Genomic DNA, 8307 nt, shown 5'->3' on the forward strand with positions numbered 1-8307 from the left:
AATTATGCGAAATGTTCTACATTCGATGTTTTATCTAAAAGTAGGAAAGCAACTGTTACAGTCCAATAGTTGATTGTTTCCGTTAGACTGTAATTTGGTTGCAGTCTATAATTATGTAAAATATCTCCAAAGTGTTTAAACGTGAAATGTATACTTTTTGGGAAAATAAATAAATTATAAAGAATTGATTTTTTTTCTTTTCAGCAAAATCCAAATTTTTGGAATTGTTTTCAGAATTGCATCTATTTGGTAAAAATTGTGTGATTACCTCTGGATCTGCACCACGGTGCCATTCTATTGCAAAAAAATAAGTCTGAAAAGAGTTGCCAGTTTATTGGAAATTTAAGTTAATTCTATGTATATTTTCTAATGATATGCATTTAAAAACATAAATTGAGTAAAATATCAGTCGACAATGTCACCTTTTTTTAATTCATTTCAAATTAAATTAAAACACTTATTAAACTTGTATTAATTGGTACATATGTAGAACGACCCAAATGAATGCCTTGGTATCATAGAACGCCTAGTATAAAAACGATGATTGATCATCGACAATCTAGACAAATTGAATATGATTTCTTTTATCAAACTTTAGTGGTTTTAATCTCCCGTAAATGGCAATGTTTTGCAGTAGAACATGTCTATAATGTCATATACATTAATTTGTTATGTTCAATTACTTATCTTTGTACACAGTTTCGTGTTTACTATCTAGATATTATTTATTTTCTTTTTCCGTCTACTTTTTAATAATATCATTTCCTTGAAAGGTCGATCGGACAGTTTGGACTAAGCACACTTTTTTTTCATACAGACTTTATTATTATTGTTATTTTTATTTTTATTATTATTAGTAGTAGTATTATCATCATCATCATCATCATCATCATCATCATCATCATCATCATCATCATTATTATTATCATTATTATTATTATCATTATCGTTGAAAGGAACACACTGTTACGAATTCAGAAATTACACACATTTATCAAGTTCAAGTGAAATTTTTACAAGCTATCAATCTATCATCCTATGTCTTTCAATAAAAGAAATAGAAGAGGCTGAGTGACTTTACGTCCATTATTCTAACCGTAAAATGTTCGCCTTCAAAACTAAAACACTTCTGCCATTTAAATTCTAGAGTCAATTTAGTTTAAAATTTGTATTGGTATTTATTATTTAAATGTATTTATGAAATGTATTTTAATTATTGATATTTTTAAACTATGATTGTAACAGTATTTACCTGCATACGATTAGATTATGTACTCAAATATGGTTACTTACTTGAAATTCTAGTTTTTGAGCGGTCTAAAAGAGCCATGTAATACCAAAATGCAAATCACCAATTTGTAGGTAAGTGTCTTTTAAGTTGAAATGTGAACGTGCTATGCAAATATATTCTCAAACAAACATACTGATAACTTTGTGTTGTATAGATAACCTATCTTATTAATTATTTGGGTAGGTTGTAATTACTTTTACAAACTGACTGTAACAACATGATACTGCTTGTCATGGTTACATTTGCAAATTGTTACCTCTTATTTCCGATTCAAACATGATTAGGGTGGCATTCAGATTGATTGATTTTGTGTTTGCTGGCGCTGAACACCACTTTTAGCGCATTAAGCAATATCTAAGATCTAAGCGGCCAGTTTTTAATACTGGAGGAAGCCAGCGTATCCGGAGATAACCAACAACCTTCGATAGTAAAACTGGAAATACTGGTAAATTAAGATCAGAGTCGAACACCTCAGAGTTAACAGGCTTGTGATCACTGCCCATAAACTACTTAAATCCCTCGGCAACCATTCATATTGAAAATATAACTCTTTACTCCTATATTTATTTATTATAAGTATGGAAACTGCAAAAAAAAAAAAAAAAAACCTTACAAGAAAAGTAAAAGGTTCGGAACACAATGACGCACCAAATTAAACAACTTGACACATTGAATTTGAAACATAGATGTCAAACCGATAACCAAGAAGTATAAAATTTGTGGAAATGATATTTTGTGTTTTTTGCATTAATGGTTTTCAGGTAAATATTTTCGTCATGGTTAAAATGCTTTAAAACTTGTTCATTCCCATTGTTATAAGCCTGACAAAGACTATATTCTTAATGAATTTAATTATTATTTTCCTGGTACTGCTTAACTTATTTTCAACGCATGAAAAAAAATATGAATTATAAACATAAATATTATGAGTGAAAAGAAATCCGTTTCATTTTTATCAGTTTCATATCTTGAGGGGAGATTTGTTCATTAAATATTACTATATATATATAATATATAAGCGACCTTGTACTTTGAATATCTGAATTGCAAGACACACATGCTTGAAATAAATGGATATGGGTATTGATTTAAACTAACATCTGCCCAAATTAATGATATGAAATAATTTGTCTGTGAATGAGTTTTGATCCGAAATAAGGACAATACAATGTAGGTGAGGACTCACCAATATTGACATTTAACAGAGATAAATAAAAGATATATATAAATAAAATAATCTTAGATACCAGGATTGAAGTTTTGTACGCAAGACGTACGTTTCGTCTACAAAAGACCCATCAGTGACGCTCGGATCAAAAAAGTTAGAAAGGACAAATAAAGTACAAACATAATCCAAAACATAATAGATACACACGAATAAAACTAAATATAGATAACAATTAAACAGAACCCAATGCAATAAAATACCAACATACATGTAGTGGTCAACATACAGAGGTCAACAATAGACATGCATGTTAATAACATTTCACAATACGAATTACATTTCTTTATAGAAATATGGCTAATAATTTATTTAGTAATAATATAGATCTGAATACTAATTTCTGGCTGTTCCCTGAGATTAAGATCAGAGTCGAACACCTCGCGACGAGAGAGGTTCGAACTCGCAACGTCGTAGTTAACAAGCTTGTGATCACTACTCATAAACTACTTAAATCCCTCGTCCAATATTCATATTCATATTGAAAATAAAAATCTTTATTAAAATATTTATTTACTACAAGTATGGCAACTGCAAAAAAAAAGCCTAACATGATAAGTAAAAGGTCTTGACACAATGACCCAACCAATAAAACAACTTGACACATCGAATAAGAAACATAGAAGTCAAGCCGATAACCAAATATAAAACAATTTTTTGAAAGAATATTTTGTGTTTTTTGCATAAAATGTTTTTAGGTAAATATTTTCGTCATGGTAAAAATGCTTTAAAACTAGTTTTTTCCCTTTGTTATAAGCCTGTCAAAGACAGAGACTATAGTCTAAATTAATTAAATTATTATTTTAAACTAGTTTTCGAAGCATGATTACCTGTTCTATGTCTAAGTGGTTTTTTTTTTGTATGTCTATTAATGTTGGGCAAGGTTCCTTCGCATATTGTTCATATCCCCTCCGAGCTATTATGTCTTATTCGTGAACATGATATTCTATCCCAATTTTTGTTTAAAAAATAAAAATAAATGATAAATAACTTCTAATAAACGTAAATATTATGAGTGAAAAGAGATCCATTCAATTTTTATCAGTTGCATATCTGGAGGGAAGATTTTTTCACTAAATGTTACTATATCTGTATATTATATAAGCGACCTTGTACTTTGAATATCTGAATTGCAAGTCACACATGCTTAAAATAAATGGATATGGATATTGATTACTTAAACCGTCATCTACCCCAATTTATGATGAGAAATAATTTGTCTGTGAATGAATTTTGATCCGAAATAAGGACAATAGAATATAGGTGAGGACAAACAAATATTGACATTTCACAGAGATAAATAATAGGGATATATAATCCATATGTAATCCAAAACAAAACGCACACGAATGAAACGAAATATAGAGTACAACTAGACAGCAACCCAATGCATTAAGATAACAACAGACATAAAGAGGTCAGCATTCAGAGGTAACCAATAGACATGCATGTTGATAACATATTAAAATACGAGTTACATTTTGTTACAGACATATTGGTAATAATTTAGTTAGTAATAATATAGAACTAAATACTATTTACTGGTTGTTTTTTTTTATGTTTTCGCATAGAAATTACATGGACTATTAGAAATTAAAAATGATAAACGTAACTGCAATGGGTGTATCAGTATTGCATTAAAACGGGTACCAAATAATTGATTGCATTATGATTTACTAACAGGTATCTCAATTTGATTACATCTCTTTACTTTTCTAAATGGAATCATAATTTTTCCACTTGAAAGCATGGTTTGTGACAATTTTTCTGGGTTATAAAAGTTTCCTAATCCTAAAAGGATTATAACTTGTTATTTGTGATAGTAAATAACTTCTGCGCTAAAGAAATGTTATCACCACCTTAATTTATCTACCCTACATAGTTATTTCTAGGTCAAATTGGGACCTTGGACTTTGTTTTCCTTCTTGTACATGTCTAATGGTAAATCGGTCAGTATTGTTTACTATTTACTTTGTATGTCAGACAATATAACAGTTGGTTGATACCAATATATTCTTTTCCCTCCACGTTTTCATGAATTTGAAAGAATTGCAACCATATTTGAATGATAATGTTCATTTATCGTTTTTCTTTGATTTAGTTTTGTTCGCTTTTAGACCTTTTTCATTGTTTTAAACAATACTGAAGTTGACCTTGGATTGTTTATAAGTTGACATGAGGCGTCGGTCCGATTTCATGTTGAATGATGCATATTTTCATGAATAAAGAAAATCCAAATGTAGACATTGTTCTTATTATTTGTACGTTTATTTAGTTTTTGAAAAGATCGAAAATTAACTTTGTTTATTGTGTAGGTCAAAAGATCGAAAATTAACTTTGCTTATAGCAAAATCTAAATTCAATGTGTAGGATTAGGCATGCATCGTTTCCAGTTTGGCTATGGGGATAAATAATATAAAAATCTCTTTTTACTTTTATTCAAATAGCAGTCAACAATTTTCGGACTTACAACATTTTTCTTTGCTTTTGTAAAATGACCTACAGTTAATCAGTTAGTCTAGCTGTATATATGTGGATACAAATATCTTGTTATAGGGAGGAATAAACCATACATTGTAAAAAACCACTTCTATTTAAACAAAATTCTCTGATACTGCCATTATCAAGTTGCTTGATCTCTAGATTGACAACATATTTGTTACGTTTGGAGGACACATGTTTTTCAACAAAAAATCAGCATTCAAATGGGAACCAACTGTGCTCCTCTTCTTTCCGACTTTTTCCTTTATTATATGAGGCAGATTTCAGACAGGAACTTCTTAGAAAGAATGGAAAGAAGCTATCAATATCTTTTAACTTCACTTTCCGGTAAATGGATAATGTCCTCGAACTAGAAATAAAGGAAACAGATACAGCTAATTTTGCATTATATCTTGAATTACATCTAAATATTGACAATGCGGTCGGTTGGGAAAAAACTTTACGGCAAAAGAAATGATTTCAGCTTCCTAATTGTGAATTTTCCATTTCCATGTATCAACATCCAAGAAGCCCCTACATATCGAATATATATCTTAAAGCTATTAAACCAAGGGTTCAAAATGATGAAGTTGAAGTCATCTCTTCGAAAATTTTACAAACGCCATCACGAGTTGGTTGACCATTAAGAATATTTTTTTCACAGATGACGACGAATATGATCCAATTGTCGATATCACAATCTTGACCTCTTTTCCCTGAATGTGACATCATTGAAATTGTACTTACATAAGAAACACAACGGGTACCACATATGAGGCAGGATCTGCTTACCCTTCCGTTTACCTGAAATTTCCCAACAAGCTTTTGGTGGTGTTGCTTAGTTTTTATTTTTCTATGTTATGTTTTGTTTTTTCGTCGTTTTTTTCAATGACAATAATTATCATTGATATGGCAATATTGATAGATTAACTGTTTACAAAACTTTAACTTAATCGAAAAACAAAGGAATTTATACACCAGGAATATATTACCTAAGAAACATTTGGCAAAACCTTTCGTAGTTTTTGTTCTTAATGCTATTTAAGTTCGTACTTAATTTGACCTTTTGAAATTTTTATTCAAGCGCCACTAATGAGTCTTTTGTAGAGGAAATGCGGTTAGGAGTACAAAATTAGCCTGGTATTATTATCGATCCTTGTTCATCCATATGATAAGTTATCTGAGCTTTCATTATAAGTAATTCCAACCAGACAGAAAAAAACTAAAGGTCAAATCTCGAACGGAATTTTATTTTATCTTATTGTTATCCATATTTTCTGCAATATGGACATCTTTTAGTACCTACGGAGTTAATAAACCTTGTTTACCCTAGTGTGGTATTGACATAAACGTCGTTATTCATTAAAATCTAGTTTTGAAGAATGGATGTTTTTATTTTATGCCAGAAAATATGATGAAGTTTATTGCCAAAGGAGTTGAAATAGTATTTTTTCCTTTTTCTAGTATTTTTCTGTCTTTTTTTTTCATTCCTTGAATGCAAAGTGAAAGATAACACAACATTATAGTTAGAGATGATAGAACAAAAATGTTATCTCAACTCTTATCCACACAAGGGGGTTGGGTGCGAAAAAATAGTTTATCTTCGCTTAACGTTCATGTGCTTGTCCGTATTCAGGAACTTTATCAGTGCTTGTCAGGACCTTTATAGCTTGCTGTTCGGTGTGAGCCAAGTCTCCGTGTTGAAGGCCGTACTTTGATCTATAATTGTTTACTTTTTACACATTGTGACTTGGATGGATAGTCGTCTCATTGGCACTCATACCACATTTTCTTGTCCCTAGTTATATCTGGACGTTGTGCTTTTTACAAAAATTTGGTGTTGACAATTGTTTGTGTAAAATTTATTACTTTCTTTTCAATACTCGATGGGGTGTCTTCCTCCATCTCGGATTTTGAAATAGCTGATAGTAATTGGTCTAGATCTTTAATGAAATGTGCAAATTTCGAGAGTAGTATGTTGTTCATGTGTAAGACTTGTCATGTTAATGAAGAAAATTATGTGTTGTATCATATTTACGACTGTTTTTACAAAAAACAGAAAATTTTTGTTTGATTCACTTTTTTCCAACTTTGCCACATAAGGGTAGATAACTCAGATATAAGGGGACATAACTCAGATAAAGTTACTTTTATAATAGAATGTGTTGTGAATTTACCTATTTTATTATGTAGCAAGAAAACGAGTCCGGTGACCCTATTTTTTTCCTTTTTTTTATCTGTAAGCATATCATTCGAGCTATCTTCTCATATTTTATCTTAAAATTCTATGGTATAGTTTTCTTTTCATCACACAAAATAGGGTTTTCCATGCATAATCTATACAAAATCTGACAATTTTGCACAACCATTAGCGTGATAAATAGCCCGGTGACCCATACTTATATATTTTGACCTGACATCTCCTTTATTCATATCATCAAATACATGTATACTCCTCTTCCGACCGATATATATTCTGCCATCTAGAAAGTTGCAGTTCGTATGCAGATAAATCTACGTCCTAAAATTTTACATAAAGAAATAATTTTAATTGATCTCTGTAAAATTTATCACTAGATTGTTTTAAATTTGTAAATAACAGTTTGAGAGTTTCCAGTCTGTCTAACTCCTGAATAATTACCCATGATACCTAGAGTTTAACATTACTTGTAACCTCAGTATCCAACTTATGACAAACGAGATTCGTTTAAGTATAATGTAAGCAACAATATACTTTTATTTCTGAATGAAGCATACATCACCTACGGTTTGTTAGATTTAGTAGTACTGTTGCTTCGTAAGATCATGTCAAATGTCATCGTTTTTTGTGTGAAAAAAAAACTAAACATTGTATGTTTTATGAGGGAACGTGTAGTTCTTAGCTTTAATTATATTATATATAAATATACTAAATAAATAAATACGTTAAAGGCATAAAAAGACATGACATTTCCGAATACCATGGTTACTGGTGTTCTGATGCAACATTTTCTGATGCAACATTTCTGATGCAATATTTTATAAAACTTCAGCATTGTCGGGAAATTCTGATGCAACATTTTAAAGAATTTCAGAATCGCCGGAAAATTCTGAAGCAACATTTTAGAGAATTTCAGCATCGACGAAAAATAAAGTGATGTTTTTAACATGTTGTTTATTCCCCCAAAGACCTCAACTATGCATATATTTATACTGCTATATATTTTATTGAACATTTATTTTCAACTTCGACGGAATTTTACTTGAATGCCGTTGTAAAAGTGCGTTGAATAGAAGAACAGATGGCAGATTGCTCGAAATACATGTGCAG

Source organism: Mytilus californianus, unplaced genomic scaffold (assembly GCF_021869535.1).
Source record: "Mytilus californianus isolate M0D057914Y unplaced genomic scaffold, xbMytCali1.0.p SCAF_2, whole genome shotgun sequence".
Lineage (NCBI taxonomy): Eukaryota > Metazoa > Mollusca > Bivalvia > Mytilida > Mytilidae > Mytilus > Mytilus californianus.